This window comes from Engystomops pustulosus, chromosome 6, assembly GCF_040894005.1.
Source record: "Engystomops pustulosus chromosome 6, aEngPut4.maternal, whole genome shotgun sequence".
Lineage (NCBI taxonomy): Eukaryota > Metazoa > Chordata > Amphibia > Anura > Leptodactylidae > Engystomops > Engystomops pustulosus.
This window is the reverse complement of record NC_092416.1, coordinates 172,554,691-172,575,017: the sequence shown is the minus strand read 5'-3', so window position 1 is coordinate 172,575,017 and position 20,327 is coordinate 172,554,691. Positions and strand designations below refer to the sequence as shown.

Below are 20,327 nucleotides of genomic sequence, written 5' to 3'. Positions count from 1 at the left end.
GGAAACCTTTTACGTTTAAGTGTGCAAAATGGTATGAGTGGATTTTTGATTTTGTTAGAAAATATGAGTTGGAGAAGTTGAGTGTGGATGAATTAAGGAACAAAAGGATGGTTATGAGTGTGATTGAAAGTAAAGAAAATATGTGTGAAATTGCGGGGGTGCGTGGTGAAGAGACGGGAAAAGTTTGGGAAAAAATTAGTATGGATGGAGTGACAAATAAACAGAGGGAGGTTGTTTGGATGAGTTTACATAATGCGTTACCTGTTAGGGAATTTCAGAGGTTGAGAGGAGTATGTAAGAAGGAAGAATGTCCTAGGAGCGTATGTAGGGGTTGTGAAAATGTAATTCATGTGTTATGGAATTGTTATTTTTCTAGGAATATTTTGAAGAAGGTTGGAAGATTGTGTAAAGAGTTGACTGGAATAAGTTTTTTATCATTTGAGATATTTATGTTTGGAGTATGTGTGCTGGGTAGGGAGAGAGAAAGAGTGCTGTGGATTATGTTATCATGTATTAAAGAAGTTTTGTGGAGTGCAAGAAACCTGTATATTTTCAAAAGAACGGAACTAAGTGAAGATGTGTGTGTCAGAATGATTTTGGGGAAGATGTATGTCGTGTATTTGAAGGATAAAAAGAGAATGGGATTTGATGCAGAGGGTGTGTGGAAAACGAAGAAATGGAAAGAGTGGGTGGGAATTTGATTTATCTTTTTGTGTTACTAATGGCCTTGGTTTTTTTTCATTGTCTTGACCTAGTGAATTATGTAAATATTGTATATATATGTAAATAAAAAGTGCATGCCTTGGTGATGAAAGGGTCTCTGAAAATATTTCCTTGAAGCATCATGCTGGAGTAAGGAGTTTTTCATGAGACGGTGACATTTTGGAAGCTTTTTTTGTTACCCTTTCTGAAAGGAAAAAAAAAAAAAAAAAAAAAAAAAAAAAAAATCTGTTCTTATCAGTTTAATATCTGATACGTCCCCTATCTGGGGACCATATATTAAATGGATTTTTGGAACAGGGAGATGGAAAAAGAGCTTGCTCTGTCCACTCCACGCATTGACCTGGTATTGCAGTACCTCCAGGACCGGTGCACCCCTTCTTAACTTGGTGAAAAAGATAGAGAAATAAATAGCAAAACTTTGGAAAAGGGAAAAGAAATGGAGCCGAAGTTTGCAATGTGACGTCGACGACGCTCTTGTGCTTTGTCACCTACTCAGGTGTGTTGTGTGCTGTGTCTTTTGCAGGAGGAACAAAGGCTTCTCACTAATTGATTAATGAGGTGCTAAATGGGCCCGACCCGGAACAAAGGAAAAAAAAAAAAAAGGAAAAATAAAAGTGACCTAATCGGCGGCCTAATTAATTGGAGCTAATTGGATCATGATTAGTCTGGAGCCGTCTACTTGAATCGAAGACACCTGCAGGTTGAGATTTGGCTGCTTCCTCCTCCACTGCTAGCAGTCACAGTCTGAGAAGGTGCGAACGACCGAAGGTAAGCTGTAGCTATCAGCGTGTGCTGGAGCGAGCGTGCTTGTCCCCTCACACCGTCCAGCGGCTGTGTCAAGAGAAAGGAAAAGTGATCTCTGAGCCGTCAGGCAGGCAGGCAGTCGGTCGGTCAGACTGACTTGACAAAAGAGTTGTTGTGGGGAGGGTGTAGCAGCGGGCGGCTGGCAGATGAAGTGCAGACGCCCGCTCGCTCGGCCCCCCTGCTGCTTTGCGGGGGAGGTGCCTGTTGGGGGCGGTCCTATGCAGATTAATCGTCCCCACGCAGAGGACTGTGTGACTTGCAGAGTAGGTTTTTCGCCTCCTGGCGGTGTCTCCTCTCCGTGAGCAGTGCTGAGAGTTCTGAAGGGGGCCCGGTCTGGGCGAGCTATGGTCGGTATCGCTTCTCGGCCTTTTGGCTAAGATCAAGTGTAGTATCCTGCTGCCTTGGTCTTGGCCGGAGGTGCTCCGGGTGCTCCTTCGCCTCGGCCTGGGGGGATCGGCTCTGACTTCGGTCTAGTCTTAACCCCCCTGCTGCTATTGGGGTGGAGGAAATAGGCCCGGAGCAACGAGAGGCGATCATACTGGCCCTTATTCCCTAGGTGCTGCAGTTACGCATACTGGTCGGTGCTGAGTGTCGAAAAGGATGGCGGAAATCCCGGCGTACCAGCGCAACCGTGATACTGTGCGTTTTAAACTGGAGGAAGGTTTGGTCTACCTATCGGAGGAACTTCTTCTTGGGCTTTTCAAGCTACAGAGGGAGAACATCCTATGCCTAATGGACTATCCGAGGAAGGGATTGTACGATGTTACCTTTGCCAATCACGAGGTCTACGTGGAGTTTCTACGCATCTGGAGACGGAGCAGGGATGATCCTCGCCTGAATGGAGTGGAGATATGCCTGCATTATCCCGAGGATGAGAGACTTTTTGTTGTTAAGATGTACTCTCCTTCTTTGCCAGAAGGGGAGGTGGTAAAGTTTTTACAAAAATTTTGCGACAAAGTTACATGTAAAGGTGAAGTGTTTAACCAGTGTAACTTCTGGACTGGGAAAAGGAAATTCTTGTGCAAATTAAGGACTCTAGAAAATGGGACTTTTTTGCTACCCCCAGCCCGATTTAGGATTAATCGGGTGGTGGGAGACCTCTTCTTTGAAGGGATGGGGAACTTTTGTAAGAACTGTAAAGAGTACGGGCATGACGAAAGTACGTGTAACGTTTTGTTTTGCACCAAGTGTTATGAGGTAGGACATACCTACCAAAATTGTAAACAAGATAAGAAATGTTATAAATGTGGTAGTGATAACCATTTGTCTAAAGATTGTGGGAAAAAAGAAGAAGGAGGAAAGAAAGAAGAAAAATCTAAAGAAGGAAAAAGAGTGTCTAAGAAAGTGGACGTTGAGGAAAAAGCGGAAACAACAGAGTCAGATATGGACACTTCAACATGTGCAGAAAGGGACCATGCTGCACTAATCGAGTATGTGCGGAAATTAAAATTGCCAAGTGTATTTGCGGACAAAATTGTGCAAACTAGAAGGCATCAGGATATTCAAAAGTATAGGAATGATTTACTTGAGGATAAATTGTTAAATCCTAATTTTTTGTTAAAATTTGAGAAGTATGAAGTTTTCTTTGCTTACCTGAAAAAACGTTTAGAAAAAAATAGTTTATCGCAGGATATGCTAGATTGTATATTGGTGTTGTGCCTTGCAGAAGGTATTATTCCAGCAGCGCAAAAAATGTAAATTTTGTATTGTTTGAGGAAAAAATATATGATTTGGTTTAATGTAAATTTTCTGTTTAGCTGAATTTAGCATTTGTTTTATTTCATTGTTAATAGGAATGGTTTGTTTTGTTTTTGTTTTAAATAAAATTGTTGTTTTTATCCCTCTTGGGGGATATTCAACTTAAAAAAAAAAATCTGTTCTTATCAGTTTAATATCTGATACGTCCCCTATCTGGGGACCATATATTAAATGGATTTTTGGAACAGGGAGATGGAAAAAGAGCTTGCTCTGTCCACTCCACGCATTGACCTGGTATTGCAGTACCTCCAGGACCGGTGCACCCCTTCTTAACTTGGTGAAAAAGATAGAGAAATAAATAGCAAAACTTTGGAAAAGGGAAAAGAAATGGAGCCGAAGTTTGCAATGTGACGTCGACGACGCTCTTGTGCTTTGTCACCTACTCAGGTGTGTTGTGTGCTGTGTCTTTTGCAGGAGGAACAAAGGCTTCTCACTAATTGATTAATGAGGTGCTAAATGGGCCCGACCCGGAACAAAGGAAAAAAAAAAAAAAGGAAAAATAAAAGTGACCTAATCGGCGGCCTAATTAATTGGAGCTAATTGGATCATGATTAGTCTGGAGCCGTCTACTTGAATCGAAGACACCTGCAGGTTGAGATTTGGCTGCTTCCTCCTCCACTGCTAGCAGTCACAGTCTGAGAAGGTGCGAACGACCGAAGGTAAGCTGTAGCTATCAGCGTGTGCTGGAGCGAGCGTGCTTGTCCCCTCACACCGTCCAGCGGCTGTGTCAAGAGAAAGGAAAAGTGATCTCTGAGCCGTCAGGCAGGCAGGCAGTCGGTCGGTCAGACTGACTTGACAAAAGAGTTGTTGTGGGGAGGGTGTAGCAGCGGGCGGCTGGCAGATGAAGTGCAGACGCCCGCTCGCTCGGCCCCCCTGCTGCTTTGCGGGGGAGGTGCCTGTTGGGGGCGGTCCTATGCAGATTAATCGTCCCCACGCAGAGGACTGTGTGACTTGCAGAGTAGGTTTTTCGCCTCCTGGCGGTGTCTCCTCTCCGTGAGCAGTGCTGAGAGTTCTGAAGGGGGCCCGGTCTGGGCGAGCTATGGTCGGTATCGCTTCTCGGCCTTTTGGCACGATCAAATTTGTGCTGGAAGGTCAGAGTCTGCTCTACTTCGGTGAAAAGTAAGCCCTCGGCCTTGTTTCTTAACTGAAACCTGCTGCTATAGGGGGGAAGCTTCATAGTCCGAGTAGAAAAGACTCTTTCTTGGTGACGGTGGACCCGGAGGATCTGGACGGCTGGACGCTTCAACGGAGAAGGGATTCTACGGTGCAGTGGAAGGATCGGAAGGACCCCGGGAACGCTAATCCATTTTCAAGAGGCGATAAGAAGGCTCATCAAAATCTTCGCTGACTGCAGGAACCTTTTTTCTCTCTGAAGATTTAAAGACGAGAAAGGGTTGAAACCTGTTATTGAGAAGATGGCATCCAGAAGCCAAGACGATTCGTCTGATTATTTTTCAGTTAATTTTACTTTGGAGAAGACTCTGCGTTTCTGGGTTGTACCAGAACAAATATACAACAAAGATGCAAACTTTATTTTTCATCAAATTTTGGCACCAATGATGAAATTGGAACCTAAACATTTTATTTGCGTTCAGAGCTACAGCAAGAGAGGTATCATTGATGTAACTCTAACGGAGGATACTTTGTGTGAGAAGGTTTTCCAAACCTATACAAAGACTAAGCACCTGGACGTGTGGAAGGGGATTGAAGTTTCTCCAATCTACCAGACCCTAACTAAACTTATCACGATCCAGATGTATAGTCCTTTCATCTCGGATAAGGAGGTAGAAGACTTTCTTGCACCCTATTGCGAGAAGATTGTCCCCAGGAAAAGGTGCGAAACCTCTTTCGGCGTTTGGAACGGGAAGAGGCTTTATTTTGTTACCCTTAAAAAAGACCCAGACGCCTATGGCGGGGTCATGCGACCTCCACCTTTCTGCTACATAAGAAGGGTGAGAGGAAATGTTTTTTTTTCCAACAGGCCGGATTATTGCCGGAAATGCAAGGCTTATGGGCACGACACTGGAGTGTGCGATGTGTGTAAGGAGTGCCCTGGGACCCCGCATCAAAGTAATGATTGCCCGAAAAATAGAGAAGAACAATCGGAAGAGAGTTCTGAATCTCCTGAACAGGAGCAAACAAGTGTCCCCCAGGAGGATGTGAGTAAGCCGTCAGAAGACCTTCCGGCTGGTGAAGATGGGGACGAGAAGAATGTGGAAATGGAGGAAAACATCGTGGTGAGCGGTGATATAGTTGAAGAAGTCGCAACTGCGGCATCGGATACTGTAGTTAATTTTTTGAAGAAACAGGTTGAGAGCCTAGATAAGGAACTTACCGTGGTGGAGCCATCTCAGTCATCCTCGGTGTCCGGGACGGAATCTGAAATCCCGTGTGCCCAACAGCCGATGGACACCTCGGGTAAGTCGCGGAAGAGACCTAAAAAAGATAGAAAAGAAGAAGAAGCATCCTTTACCAACCCACAGGAATTTGAACTTCTGGGTGACATATCATCTAGCGGCTCGGATTCCGAACATTCAAGATTAAAAATAGGAAGACCTCACAAGGGCGAGAGGGAAAGCCCTCAGGATCATGAAAAAGGATGATTCGGTGCACATCCCTGAATACTCAGGGCCTAAACAACAAGTTCAAAAGAGCTGCTTTATATGATTTTTTTAAAAACCAAAATAATGACTTTATTTTTTTACAGGAAGCTAATATTGAGAAAAAAATGTCCTATAGTTACCTAGGAGACTCATGGGATGGTAACTACATCTTCTCAGGAGGAAATGAGACCAAGAGTGACGGTGTAGCTTTCCTATGTAACAAAGATTGGAAAATTGTTAATTCTGAAGATATCTACCCCGGCAGGATCTTATCGGTCACTGTGGAGAGGGAAAGCCAAAAAATCAAATGCTTCTCAGTCTACGGACATACATGCAAAGAAAAAAGAATGGAGTTATTTGAAATTTTAAAATTGTTTTTAGTTGGCACAGACCCCATAATTATTGGTGGTGATTTTAATTGTCATTTGGACGGGAGGAAGAAGGAGAAGTCCGCTACTTTTGTTTTAAATATTCTTGCAGATTTGGATCTTAATGATGTGTGGAAATCCTGTGGAAGCAGTGAGGAATCCAGAATCACTTGGCAAAGTGCAATATCTGAATCTCGGATTGACTATTTTTTTTCCTCAAAGCACTTTAAAGCCACTAATTTTAAAACAACTGTGAATGGTTTTTCTGACCACAAGATGATTTCATGCACTTTAAATTTAAACCAAAATGCTTTTAACAAAAAACCTTCTCATTGGAAGCTAAACACTAAAATTTTTAATGATTTGGAGGTGTGCAATAGATTTAAAATTCTTTTTAAAAGACTGGAGTTGAAGAAACCTTTTTACAGTAATTTATCTGTATGGTGGGACTTTGCCAAAGCTGAAATAAAGAAATTTTTTATTAAACAAAGCCAAAGAAAAGCAAAGGTAAAGAAAATGTTTTATAATAAGTTATTTACTCAACTTCAGTGTTTTTATTCTTTTAAAAAGATGGGCGTGAATGTGGAGAAAGAAATTGAAGACACCAAGTTCGAGATCAAGAGGCTTTTAAAGGAAAAAGGTAAAGAAATTATTTTTAATTCTAAAGTTAAAGTTCTCGAAGAAGATGAAAAATGTACCAGTTTCTTTTTTAAAAAAGTATCCGGAGGTAAAGATTTTATTGATGAACTTGATGGAGAGAAGACAACGCCCGGTAAACTCGGTAAAGTAAAAGACTTTTATTCTAATTTATTCAGTGAGAAATCTTGTGATCCTTTTTTAAGCGAATATTTTTTAGAGAATGTTGACACTTGTTTTAATGAGGAAGATTGTTCTGTTTTATCTAAGAATTTGACAAAAGAAGAAGTTCTTAGTTCTGTGAAGAGTTTTAACAATTTAAAAACACCTGGAAAAGACGGTTTACCTATTGAGTTTTATAAGTTTTTTTGGAATTGTATTTGCACATCTTTTTTTGAAGTCCTTTTAGAAATTTTATCAACAGGAGCGGCTCCAGATTCGTGGCAGGAGGGCCTGATTGTGCTTCTTTTTAAAAAAGGTAATAAAAACGATCTTAAAAATTGGAGGCCAATTACGCTTTTAAATACCGACTGCAAAATTTTCGCAAAGATAATGGCCAACAGATTAAAAGGCACCATTGCTTCTGTCATTCATCGGGACCAAACATGTGCAATACCAGGTAGGAGAATTTCGGACTCTTTGCTTTTAATTCGGGACATTCTCTGGGATTTTAAGGATAGAAGTCAGGATCTCGCTGTTTTAAGTTTGGACTTTGAGAAAGCCTATGACCGAGTGTCTCACGATTTTTTATTCCAAGTATTGAAGAAGATGGGTTGTCCGCAAGTTTTTATCAATTTTATCCGGATCTTATATAATAAGTGTTTTAGCGAAATTTCTGTGAATGGTTTTTTATCAGAGAAGGTTTTTATCAAAAGCGGTGTGAAACAGGGATGCCCGCTATCACCAATTTTATTCGTGTGTGCTCTTGAACCATTGCTTTGTGCCATCAGAAAAGACAAATTGATAAGTGGTGTTTTTATTCCTGGCAACAAAAATATTCCTGTCAAGCTAATTTCATATATGGATGACGTTACACTGCTCGCCCGGGACATGAAGGGAATAAACCGGATAACCCGGGTGGTGCAGTGGTTCCAAGGAGCGTCAGGTTTTAAATTAAATATGGAAAAATCGAATATTTTATTATGTGGGAATTTTAAACTTGATGAAAACTGTCTTTTTAACAAAGTGCAAGAAATGAAAATTTTAGGCATCTTTTTTTCAGAAAACTGTGGAGCCATCAAGAACTGGGAGTCTCTCCTGGAAAGAGTTAAGAAGAAGGTTTCTTTCTGGATGCTGAGGCAGCTAAGTATGGATGGCAAGATTTTAATCGTTAAACAAGTTTTACTGCCTATGTTTTTATATATTTCCATGATTTTTCCCCCCTCCAACCTGTTTTTAAGAAAGTTTATAAAAATATGTTTTAACTTTCTGTGGGGTAGCAAAATGGAAAGATGCAAGAGAGAAGAATTATGCAAATCTATTTTTAAAGGAGGAAGAGCTTTCCCAGACCTGAGGAAATTTTTATATTGTAAATATTTGGCACTTTGTATAAACACTATTTTAGGACCGGATTTTAATTTGAAAAGTTTTACTCTGTACAATTGTGGTTTTTTAATTAAGAAGTATAAGTGGGCGAACCTGCCCTTGTCCTGTCCGTACAGGTGGATCCCTGCTGGTAATTATATTGTTTTAGAAAGAATTATTAGAATGTACCATTTACAAGATGTCAGCACGGAGATTTTAAAAGACCACAAAAAGATTCTTCGCCTAATTGATGAGAAAGTGGTGTGCAGCCCAGTGGGGAATTTTAATGGAGATGTATCAGAGGAAATTTGGAAGAACATTAATTTTAATTTATTATCCAACAAGCAAAAAGAGCTCCTGTGGTGTGCAATAAAGGACTGTCTCCCCACCAGGGAATTTCAGTACCGCAGGAGACTCTCTAGGTCTGAAAAGTGCCCAAGGTCGAATTGTTTACATAGCGAAACACCAATGCACGTTTTTTGGGACTGTGTCTTCGCCCAAAATGTCTGGAGAAAAGTGAGTAACCTTTTAAAAATTTTAACTAATGTCCGCTTTTTAGACTTTAATGTGATTTTTTACGGATTGAAGATAAAAAATGAAGATTTTAAAGTTGCTTGGATTTTAATCACATGTGTAAAGATGGCGTTATGGAAAACAAGAAACATCTCCATTTTTAGAAAAGAAAATGTTTGTGAAAATGACTGTTTAAAGTTGTTTTTAAGCTATTTATTCTTGCATTTTTGGAGGGATAAGCTATCTTTAGGAGTTCAAGCAGCTAAGAATCTATGGAAGCCGGACATTTGGAACTGCACTTTACGGTAACAACTTGTTTTTTTCCTTTTTTTTCCTTATAGTTTTTTCTCTAGAATTATATTAGAATTTAAAAAATATACATATATATATACTTTATTATTTACTTGCATTATCAGTGATGAAATCTTGATCTCTTGTTTTGGAAGTCGTTTTTTTCTGCAAAAAACAAAAGACATTTTTCCATTTTGACTTGAGCATTGAGATAACTGAGATAATGTAAAAAAAAAAAAAAAAAAAAAAAGAAAAAAAAAAAAAAAAAAAAAAAAAAAATCTGTTCTTATCAGTTTAATATCTGATACGTCCCCTATCTGGGGACCATATATTAAATGGATTTTTGGAACAGGGAGATGGAAAAAGAGCTTGCTCTGTCCACTCCACGCATTGACCTGGTATTGCAGTACCTCCAGGACCGGTGCACCCCTTCTTAACTTGGTGAAAAAGATAGAGAAATAAATAAATAGCAAAACTTTGGAAAAGGGAAAAGAAATGGAGCCAAAGTTTGCAATGTGACGTCGACGACGCTCTTGTGCTTTGTCACCTACTCAGGTGTGTTGTGTGCTGTGTCTTTTGCAGGAGGAACAAAGGCTTCTCACTAATTGATTAATGAGGTGCAAAATGGGCCCGACCCGGAACAAAGGAAAAAAAAAAAAAAAGGAAAAATAAAAGTGACCTAATCGGCGGCCTAATTAATTGGAGCTAATTGGATCATGATTAGTCTGGAGCCGGCCGTCTACTTGAATCGAAGACACCTGCAGGTTGAGATTTGGCTGCTTCCTCCTCCACTGCTAGCAGTCACAGTCTGAGAAGGTGCGAACGACCGAAGGTAAGCTGTAGCTATCAGCGTGTGCTGGAGCGAGCGTGCTTGTCCCCTCACACCGTCCAGCGGCTGTGTCAAGAGAAAGGAAAAGTGATCTCTGAGCCGTCAGGCAGGCAGGCAGTCAGTCGGTCAGACTGACTTGACAAAAGAGTTGTTGTGGGGAGGGTGTAGCGGCGGGCGGCTGGCAGATGAAGTGCAGACGCCCGCTCGCTCGGCCCCCCTGCTGCTTTGCGGGGGAGGTGCCTGTTGGGGGCGGTCCTATGCAGATTAATTGTCCCCACGCAGAGGACTGTGTGACTTGCAGAGCAGGTTTTTCGCCTCCTGGCGGTGTCTCCTCTCCGTGAGCAGTGCTGAGAGTTCTGAAGGGGGCCCGGTCTGGGCGAGCTATGGTCGGTATCGCTTCTCGGCCTTTTGGCTAAGATCAAGTGTAGTATCCTGCTGCCTTGGTCTTGGCTGGAAGGTGCTCCGGGTGCTTCTTCGCCTCGGCCTGGGGGGATCGGCTCTGACGGTGGTCTGGTCTTAACCCCCCTGCTGCTATTGGGGCGGAGGAAATAGGCCCGGAGCAACGGGGAGCGGTCACACTGGCATCTATTTATCCTTATAGGTGTTGCAGTTACCAACGTGTGGACCAGTGAGGTGGCAACGATGGCTTCATTTCCAGCCTACCAGCGGAACAAGCACTCTGTGAGATTCCAGACGGAAAAGGACTTGGTCTTCCTGACGGATGAGTTGTTGCTGGGACTGTTTCAGCTACCGAGAGAATGGATCCTATGCGTTATGGATTACCCAAAAAAAGGAATCTACGATGTTACTTTCGTGTCTCGTGAATCGTACCAGGCGTTCCTGAGGGTTTGGAGACAGAAGAAGAACGATCCTCGATTGGATGGTGTGGAAGTCATTCTTCATTTTCCAGAGGATGAAAAACTGTTTATTGTCCGGATGTACTCCCCCCAGATGCCCGCTGGGGAGGTGGTGCAGTTTCTGCGTAAATTTTGTTCTGAGGTTACCTATAAAGGTGATATACAGAACCAATGTGGGTTCTGGTCCGGTAAGAGGAAATATTTATGCAAAGTAAAGACTTTGGACGATGGGACTGTTGTGCTACCCCCGGCCCGGTTTCGGATAAACAGGGTTGTAGGGGATCTTTTCTTTGATGGTATGGATACCTTTTGCAAGAACTGTAAAGAATATGGACATAATGAGGAAAAATGTGATGTTTTGTTTTGTACAAAATGCTATGAAACTGGGCATACTTATAAGGACTGTAAGGAGGGAAAAAAATGTTTTTTTTGCAAAGGGAGTGGGCATCTTATTAAAGACTGTGAGGAAAAAAGAAAAGAGGAAGCAGCTAAGGAGAAAAAGGAAAACCCGAGAGAATCAGATATGGAATCTGCTACACCTGACGAAGAATTATCGGGGAGAAGCCCGGAGATGTTACGGGCTTATGTAAGAAAACTTGAATTGCCGGATCGTTTTGTTGAAAAAATTCTAAAGCTAAGGGTTAGACCTGATATTAAAAAATTTAGAGACTACCTGACTAATGTTAAACTGTCTGAACCTATGTTTTTGGAGAGCTTTAAGGTAATTGAAGTTTTTAATGCTGCATTTCAAAAACGCTTAAAAAGCAAAAAAATTTCACAGGATATGTTGGACTGTGTTATAGTAATGTGTGTAGAAAATGGAAGCTTGCAAATAACGTTATGATTTATGTTTATTATTATTATTTGATGTCTTGTCTTGATATGTAAATATTATTACTTGATGTCTTTGTCCTTATATGTAAAATAATCTTGTTTTTGTTTAAATAGACATTTATTTTTGTATAAAAATGTAATAAGTTAAAATTTGATCAATAAAGATCGCCCCCCTCGGTTAGAGGTTGCGGGCTGTTAACTTAAAAAAAAATCTGTTCTTATCAGTTTAATATCTGATACGTCCCCTATCTGGGGACCATATATTAAATGGATTTTTGGAACAGGGAGATGGAAAAAGAGCTTGCTCTGTCCACTCCACGCATTGACCTGGTATTGCAGTACCTCCAGGACCGGTGCACCCCTTCTTAACTTGGTGAAAAAGATAGAGAAATAAATAAATAGCAAAACTTTGGAAAAGGGAAAAGAAATGGAGCCAAAGTTTGCAATGTGACGTCGACGACGCTCTTGTGCTTTGTCACCTACTCAGGTGTGTTGTGTGCTGTGTCTTTTGCAGGAGGAACAAAGGCTTCTCACTAATTGATTAATGAGGTGCAAAATGGGCCCGACCCGGAACAAAGGAAAAAAAAAAAAAAAGGAAAAATAAAAGTGACCTAATCGGCGGCCTAATTAATTGGAGCTAATTGGATCATGATTAGTCTGGAGCCGGCCGTCTACTTGAATCGAAGACACCTGCAGGTTGAGATTTGGCTGCTTCCTCCTCCACTGCTAGCAGTCACAGTCTGAGAAGGTGCGAACGACCGAAGGTAAGCTGTAGCTATCAGCGTGTGCTGGAGCGAGCGTGCTTGTCCCCTCACACCGTCCAGCGGCTGTGTCAAGAGAAAGGAAAAGTGATCTCTGAGCCGTCAGGCAGGCAGGCAGTCAGTCGGTCAGACTGACTTGACAAAAGAGTTGTTGTGGGGAGGGTGTAGCGGCGGGCGGCTGGCAGATGAAGTGCAGACGCCCGCTCGCTCGGCCCCCCTGCTGCTTTGCGGGGGAGGTGCCTGTTGGGGGCGGTCCTATGCAGATTAATTGTCCCCACGCAGAGGACTGTGTGACTTGCAGAGCAGGTTTTTCGCCTCCTGGCGGTGTCTCCTCTCCGTGAGCAGTGCTGAGAGTTCTGAAGGGGGCCCGGTCTGGGCGAGCTATGGTCGGTATCGCTTCTCGGCCTTTTGGCTAGGATCAAGTGTAGTATCTTCTGAGCTGCCTAGTCTTAGCCGGAGGTGCCCCGGGTACCCTGTCCTCGGCCTGGGGGGATCGTCGCCAGTCGTGGCTATTATTAGTTGGCTGGCGGCTTCACCCCCCTGCTGCTATAGGGGCACAGGCTTAGTCCCGGGGCAACGGGAAGCGATCATACTGGCCCTTGTTTAACAGGTGCTGCAGTTGGGACCGGTTGCTACCTCGTGGAAGCAAGAAGGAGGAAAGATGGCTAACATCCCAGGCTACCAGAGGAACCGGAATACGGTGCGCTTTGCAATGGAGAAGGATCTCGTTTTCCTGTCGGAGGATCTACTGTTGGGCCTTTTCCAGATGACGCGGGAGAATATCTTGTGCGTAATGGACTACCCTAAGAAGAACGTCTATGATGTCACATTCGCAACGAAGGAAATTTATACAGCATTTCTGAAGACTTTGCGAAGACTCAAGGAACATCCAGCGATGGAAGGTGTGGTGGTTACGCCACACTTTGTGGATAACGAAAAGTTGTTCGTTGTAAAAATGTACTCTCCCACTTTGCCAGAGGGGGAGATTGCAAGCTTCTTGAGGAAGTACTGCAAAACGGTGGTGTACAAAGGTGATGTGCTAAACGCTTGCCAGTTCTGGACTGGCAAAAGGAAATTCCTTTGTCAATTGAGAGAGAAGGACGATGGGACTTTTGTTCTACCCCCCGCCAGGTTCAGGATTAACCAGGTGGTGGGTGATTTGTTCTTTGACAGTATGGACATTTTTTGTAAAAACTGTAAACAATATGGCCATAATGAAGAAGATTGTAATGTAGAGTTTTGTACTAAATGTTATAATGAGGGCCATACTTATCTTTCATGTAATGAAGGTAAAAAATGTTTCTTCTGTAAAGAAAGTGGTCATGTTATTAAGGATTGTGGTAAAAAGAAAGAAGAAGCATCGAAGGAGAAAGAAGGAATACCCAAGAAAGAGGCAAAAGCGACAGAGTCGGATATGGACACCTCTACGTGTACTGAAAGGAATCGGGAGGCACTTATTGAATATGTGCAGAAGTTAAAATTGCCAGTGTATATTGTTGATAAAATTTTACAATCTCGAGGGCACCCTGATATCGAAAAATATCGGAATAATTTAATGGAGGAAAAATTGTTAAATCCCAATTTCTTGTCAAAGTTTGAGAAATATAAAGTGTTTCTTGCATACTTGAAAAAACGTATAGAGAAAAAGAGTGTATCTCAGGATATACTAGATGTTACTTTGGTACTGTGTCTTATAGAAGGTATAATTCCAATGGTAAGAAGTGAGCAAAATGAGTAAAATTTTGTTGATAATGTGTATTTTGTGGAGCACAATGTGTAATTTGTTTTGTTTGTGTTAAATTTTGTTCAGTATGTAAAATATGATTTGTTTTGGAATATAATATGTAATTTTGTTTTGTCTGTAAATATGATTTGTTTTTTGATTTGTTTTAAATAAAATTGTTGTTTTTATCCCCATTTGGGGATATTCAACTTAAAAAAAAAATCTGTTCTTATCAGTTTAATATCTGATACGTCCCCTATCTGGGGACCATATATTAAATGGATTTTTGGAACAGGGAGATGGAAAAAGAGCTTGCTCTGTCCACTCCACGCATTGACCTGGTATTGCAGTACCTCCAGGACCGGTGCACCCCTTCTTAACTTGGTGAAAAAGATAGAGAAATAAATAAATAGCAAAACTTTGGAAAAGGGAAAAGAAATGGAGCCAAAGTTTGCAATGTGACGTCGACGACGCTCTTGTGCTTTGTCACCTACTCAGGTGTGTTGTGTGCTGTGTCTTTTGCAGGAGGAACAAAGGCTTCTCACTAATTGATTAATGAGGTGCTAAATGGGCCCGACCCGGAACAAAGGAAAAAAAAAAAAAGGAAAAATAAAAGTGACCTAATCGGCGGCCTAATTAATTGGAGCTAATTGGATCATGATTAGTCTGGAGCCGTCTACTTGAATCGAAGACACCTGCAGGTTGAGATTTGGCTGCTTCCTCCTCCACTGCTAGCAGTCACAGTCTGAGAAGGTGCGAACGACCGAAGGTAAGCTGTAGCTATCAGCGTGTGCTGGAGCGAGCGTGCTTGTCCCCTCACACCGTCCAGCGGCTGTGTCAAGAGAAAGGAAAAGTGATCTCTGAGCCGTCAGGCAGGCAGTCGGTCGGTCAGACTGACTTGACAAATGAGTTGTTGTGGGGAGGGTGTAGCAGCGGGCGGCTGGCAGATGAAGTGCAGACGCCCGCTCGCTCGGCCCCCCTGCTGCTTTGCGGGGGAGGTGCCTGTTGGGGGCGGTCCTATGCAGATTAATCGTCCCCACGCAGAGGACTGTGTGACTTGCAGAGTAGGTTTTTCGCCTCCTGGCGGTGTCTCCTCTCCGTGAGCAGTGCTGAGAGTTCTGAAGGGGGCCCGGTCTGGGCGAGCTATGGTCGGTATCGCTTCTCGGCCTTTTGGCTAAGATCAAGTGTAGGATCTTTGCGGGTGCTGCCTTGGTCTTGGCCGGAGGTGCTCCGGGTGCTCCTTCGCCTCGGCCTGGGGGGATCGGCACGGGTTTATAGCCCTGTCTTAACCCCCCTGCTGCTATTGGGGTGGAGGAAATAGGCCCGGAGCAACGAGGAGCGATCATACTGGCCCTTTTCCTAGGTGCTGCAGTTGTTATCGGTGAGCTACTGGTCGGGTGACGTGAGAGAGATGGCGTCGATACCTGGATACCAAAGAAACCGGAATACCGTGAGGTTTACGATGGAGAAGGACCTGGTGTTCCTGTCCGAGCAGCTTTTACTGGGATTGTTCCAGCTGAAAAGGGAAGAGATACTCTGCGTTATGGATTATCCGAAGAAAAATTGTTATGATGTCACATTTGCAACGAGGGAGAGATATCTATCTCTCCTGAAGACTTTGCGAAGACTAAAGGACCATCCTTTGTTGGAGGGTGTGGTGGTTACGCCACATTTCATTGAAGATGAAAAACTTTTTATTGTAAAGATGTATTCCCCTACGATGCCGGAAGGGGAAATAGCTAACTTCTTGAGACAATTTTGCAAGGAAGTCACCTACAAGGGTGATGTAATGAACTCTTGCCAATTTTGGACTGGGAAAAGAAAGTTTTTGTGCAAATTAATATGTAAAGATGACGGGACTTTTGTACTTCCTCCTGCACGTTTTAGGATAAACCGTGTAGTAGGTGACCTTTTTTTCGAAAATATGGACACTTTTTGCAAAAACTGCAAACAGTACGGACATTCAGAAAACGATTGTTGTTTATTGTTTTGTACCAAATGTTATACAGAGGGGCATACATATCAAAATTGTAATGATGGGAAGAAATGTTTTTTCTGTAAAACTGTAGGTCATTTGATTAAGGATTGTGTGAAAAAGAAGGAAAAAGATAAAGAGGAGGAGGAGGAGTGTAGATCTGAAATGTCTGAGGAAAGTTCTGGGAGTGAGCCTGGGAGGCCCGCCAGAACCGATACTCAGTTTAAACTGTATGTAAAAAATTTAGGTTTACCTGCTACTTATGTAGAAGATGTTAAAAAGTTTAGAGAAAGGCCTGATTGTGGAACTGTACGTAATACTGTACGTGAAAAATTGACTGTACCTGAATTTTTGGCGAAGATCTCCATCAATGAGGTTTTCAACAGATACCTTGGGAAACGTCTGCGAGGGAAAAAGAAAGAAGATTTTTCAGTAGATTTAATTGATGTAATAGTGATTTTTTGTTTAGAAAAATCTATTTTTCGTTTAGTGTAAAAATGTGATTTCTGTTATGTTTTGTAAACACAGTATGTGAGTTTTAAGTTTGTTTTGTAAATATGATTTGTTTTTGTGATTTATTTTAAATAAAATTGTTGTTTTTATCCCCATTTGGGGATATTCAACTTAAAAAAAAAAAAAAAAAAAAAAAATCTGTTCTTATCAGTTTAATATCTGATACGTCCCCTATCTGGGGACCATATATTAAATGGATTTTTGGAACAGGGAGATGGAAAAAGAGCTTGCTCTGTCCACTCCACGCATTGACCTGGTATTGCAGTACCTCCAGGACCGGTGCACCCCTTCTTAACTTGGTGAAAAAGATAGAGAAATAAATAGCAAAACTTTGGAAAAGGGAAAAGAAATGGAGCCGAAGTTTGCAATGTGACGTCGACGACGCTCTTGTGCTTTGTCACCTACTCAGGTGTGTTGTGTGCTGTGTCTTTTGCAGGAGGAACAAAGGCTTCTCACTAATTGATTAATGAGGTGCTAAATGGGCCCGACCCGGAACAAAGGAAAAAAAAAAAAAGGAAAAATAAAAGTGACCTAATCGGCGGCCTAATTAATTGGAGCTAATTGGATCATGATTAGTCTGGAGCCGTCTACTTGAATCGAAGACACCTGCAGGTTGAGATTTGGCTGCTTCCTCCTCCACTGCTAGCAGTCACAGTCTGAGAAGGTGCGAACGACCGAAGGTAAGCTGTAGCTATCAGCGTGTGCTGGAGCGAGCGTGCTTGTCCCCTCACACCGTCCAGCGGCTGTGTCAAGAGAAAGGAAAAGTGATCTCTGAGCCGTCAGGCAGGCAGTCGGTCGGTCAGACTGACTTGACAAATGAGTTGTTGTGGGGAGGGTGTAGCAGCGGGCGGCTGGCAGATGAAGTGCAGACGCCCGCTCGCTCGGCCCCCCTGCTGCTTTGCGGGGGAGGTGCCTGTTGGGGGCGGTCCTATGCAGATTAATCGTCCCCACGCAGAGGACTGTGTGACTTGCAGAGTAGGTTTTTCGCCTCCTGGCGGTGTCTCCTCTCCGTGAGCAGTGCTGAGAGTTCTGAAGGGGGCCCGGTCTGGGCGAGCTATGGTCGGTATCGCTTCTCGGCCTTTTGGCTAAGATCAAGTGTAGTATCTTTTCAAGTACTACCTTGGATCCGACAAAGAATTCTGGAAGACTGAAGATCTGAAGAAGGAACCCTGGATTTTTGAAAAGATTTGGAAGAGTTGCTGCTTTTTTCTTGCTGCTTCTTGGAAAAACCTTGGATTATCTCTGGGATTACTTTTCTTCTTCAAGACTTTTTCTTTGTTCTTCTGGAAGGAATTTCTGCCGGTGGAACCTTGCTCCTAGCGATCGGCTAGGAACCTCCGGACCAAGCAGGAAAATCTTCATTGCTTTCTCCCCCTGGGGAAAGTTCTGCTGAGGACCCTGCTCAAGGATTTCTGCACCTTTTCTTCTTTAACCCCCAAGCAAGCCGAAGCCATGGCTCCGGCAAGCAAGGAGGCAAGGAAGAAGAAGCAGAAGACCCCCAAAGAAGCCCCAAGACTGGAGGAGGAAGCCCCAAAGGCTGAAACCCCAAGACTGGAGGCCAAAGACCCAGGACCCGAGGTACAGACCCCAGGACCTGCAGCTGTCCCCAACCCCGAAGCCCCCACCACTTCTCGGGTTCAGAAGCCGCCCAGGAAGACCCAGGAGCCCCCAAAGCTCCCTCCCTACATGAGGGATACGGTGGCCCTGAAGCTGAAGGAGGTGGACGGAAGGGTGCCGGACATGTCCAAGGACGTCTTCTGCAAGAAGATGCTGCTGGACCAGGGGATCCTGAGCCACGAGATCTTTGGGATCCAAGCCATGGTTGCCGGGATCTTTTATGTGACCTTCATCTCCATGTCGGTCTGTAAGAGGTACTGGGAAGCAGTGAAAGCAGCGACGCCGGATTCCCCGTTCTCCAAATTCTTATGCAGTTGCCTGCTACAGAGGGAGGAGAGGAGGATCATCGTGTCAATGTGGAACCTGCGGACCCCCGGCAAGGACATCGAGACATTCCTCCAAAGGTACTGCACGGTGGTGAAGGGCCCCGAAAAGGTCCTGAACTGCTACAACCTTTGGATGGGCAAGTGGGCTGCGACAGTCCTGCTGCAGAAGGATTCTGCATCAGAAGACGGTTTCAAACACCTGCCCCAAGCATTCATGTTGGGCAACTCCCACGGCCTCATCTATTATCCGGATATGCCGCAAACCTGCAGGAAGTGTGGCAAGACGGGTCATCAGATGAAGGCCTGCAAGGAGGAAGCCTGCAAGAATTGCAGGGTTACAGGCCACGAAACCAAAGATTGTCCCAGAAAGTCTACTTGCAACCTTTGCGGCCTGACTGGACATGTCTACAAAACCTGTCCACAAAGGAGGAAAACATGGGCGGAGGTGGCTGCCTCGGCTCCGGGAAAGGGCTTTGAAGCTCGCTCCCCTGCTGAGACAACAAAGAAGCCCAAGGCAAAGGTGTCGGGTGACCAACCGGCAGAACAAAAGAAGGCGTCAAAGAAGGTGACTCAGACGTCCAGGAATGTGGCCAAGCCCGCCGAGGTGTCAAAACTGAAGACGGGTAAGACAAAGAAGGTGACACCTTCCCCCCCTCCCGCCCAGGCCAACTCCAAACCCTCCCTTCCCCCCACTGAGACCACCATCACCCCCCTAGTCGGGATCTCAGCAGTTCAGCCACCGGCCCATAAGGCAACCCCCCAGGAATCAGCAGCACTAACCCAAACCCCTCCCCCCGCTGCTGATCCCCTATCCTACACGGTGGAGAACTTCCCCAACCTCTCCTCCCAAGCCCCTGTCTCTTCCTCTGTCCCCACAGATCCAGACACTGAGACCGAGACAAAGACAAAGAAGAAACGGAAGAGGAAGCAGGCGGAGAGCCCAGTAGCAGAGACCACCAGGAAAATAGTACTGGTGGAGAACGAACAGCCCTCCACTCCCGCTATAGACCTGGTTCTGCAAGCAGAAATTGAGAACATGCTGGACTACTACCCTGAGAGCCCCAGCTTCCACGACCTGCCAGCACCCCTCAATCCGTTGATAGACGAGATGCTGGATACTGCAGAGGGATCCCCGATCCTCCAGCAGGAAGAGCCACCTGACGGGATAGGTAACTAGGGCTGTATCGTCCCAACCTAACCACCCTCTTTTTCTTTTTCCATGATGGCGAATCTAACCATTTTCTCCATTAATGTTAGAAGCATTAGAGATAAGTTTCGTTGTTCGACTGTACTAACCTTTCTTGCCTCCCAACCAGGTGATGTTTTTATGTTGCAGGAATGTGCTCTCCCCTCCTCTAGGTCCTACCAACATCTGGCCAGGCAGTGGAGTCACGGCCCGTCCTACTGGTCCGGGGGGGGCGACTGTAAGTCTGCAGGCACCGCCATCCTTCTCAGGGGAAGCGCTTTCACGCTTGATTCCGTCCAGGAGCTAGTCTGCGGCCGACTTCTGGTCGTAGATGGCTCCTGGGCGGGTGAGCCCGTGCGGCTAATCAGCGTGTACGCATCCCCTGACAAGGGTGAGCGTCTGGAACTTTTCCAGAACCTCAGACCGCAGCTCGCCACCACCCGGGCCGTAGTGATGGCCGGAGACTTCAACTGCCCCATAGAGGAG

At 44.1% G+C, this 20,327-nt stretch overlaps 3 non-coding genes and 5 pseudogenes across 3 annotated transcripts; all 8 read left to right on the top strand.

Moving 5' to 3' along the window:
• Positions 1 to 898: 898 nt before the first annotated feature.
• On the top strand, positions 899 to 1,100 carry LOC140066298 (U2 spliceosomal RNA; annotated as a pseudogene).
• A 780-nt stretch (positions 1,101 to 1,880) lies between these two features.
• On the top strand, positions 1,881 to 2,020 carry LOC140066386 (U2 spliceosomal RNA; annotated as a pseudogene).
• Positions 2,021 to 3,364: 1,344 nt separating this feature from the next.
• LOC140066264 (U2 spliceosomal RNA) lies at positions 3,365 to 3,553 on the top strand. The gene has a single exon (XR_011848184.1). It is a non-coding gene; the product is annotated as a U2 spliceosomal RNA (small nuclear RNA).
• Positions 3,554 to 9,481: 5,928 nt separating this feature from the next.
• LOC140066350 (U2 spliceosomal RNA) lies at positions 9,482 to 9,652 on the top strand (annotated as a pseudogene).
• Positions 9,653 to 11,918: 2,266 nt separating this feature from the next.
• LOC140066304 (U2 spliceosomal RNA) lies at positions 11,919 to 12,104 on the top strand. The gene has a single exon (XR_011848204.1). It is a non-coding gene; the product is annotated as a U2 spliceosomal RNA (small nuclear RNA).
• A 2,299-nt stretch (positions 12,105 to 14,403) lies between these two features.
• Positions 14,404 to 14,599, top strand: LOC140066260 (U2 spliceosomal RNA). Its single transcript, XR_011848180.1, has one exon. It is a non-coding gene; the product is annotated as a U2 spliceosomal RNA (small nuclear RNA).
• A 2,189-nt stretch (positions 14,600 to 16,788) lies between these two features.
• On the top strand, positions 16,789 to 17,002 carry LOC140066308 (U2 spliceosomal RNA; annotated as a pseudogene).
• A 775-nt stretch (positions 17,003 to 17,777) lies between these two features.
• On the top strand, positions 17,778 to 17,986 carry LOC140066365 (U2 spliceosomal RNA; annotated as a pseudogene).
• The last annotated feature ends 2,341 nt before the right edge of the window (positions 17,987 to 20,327 follow it).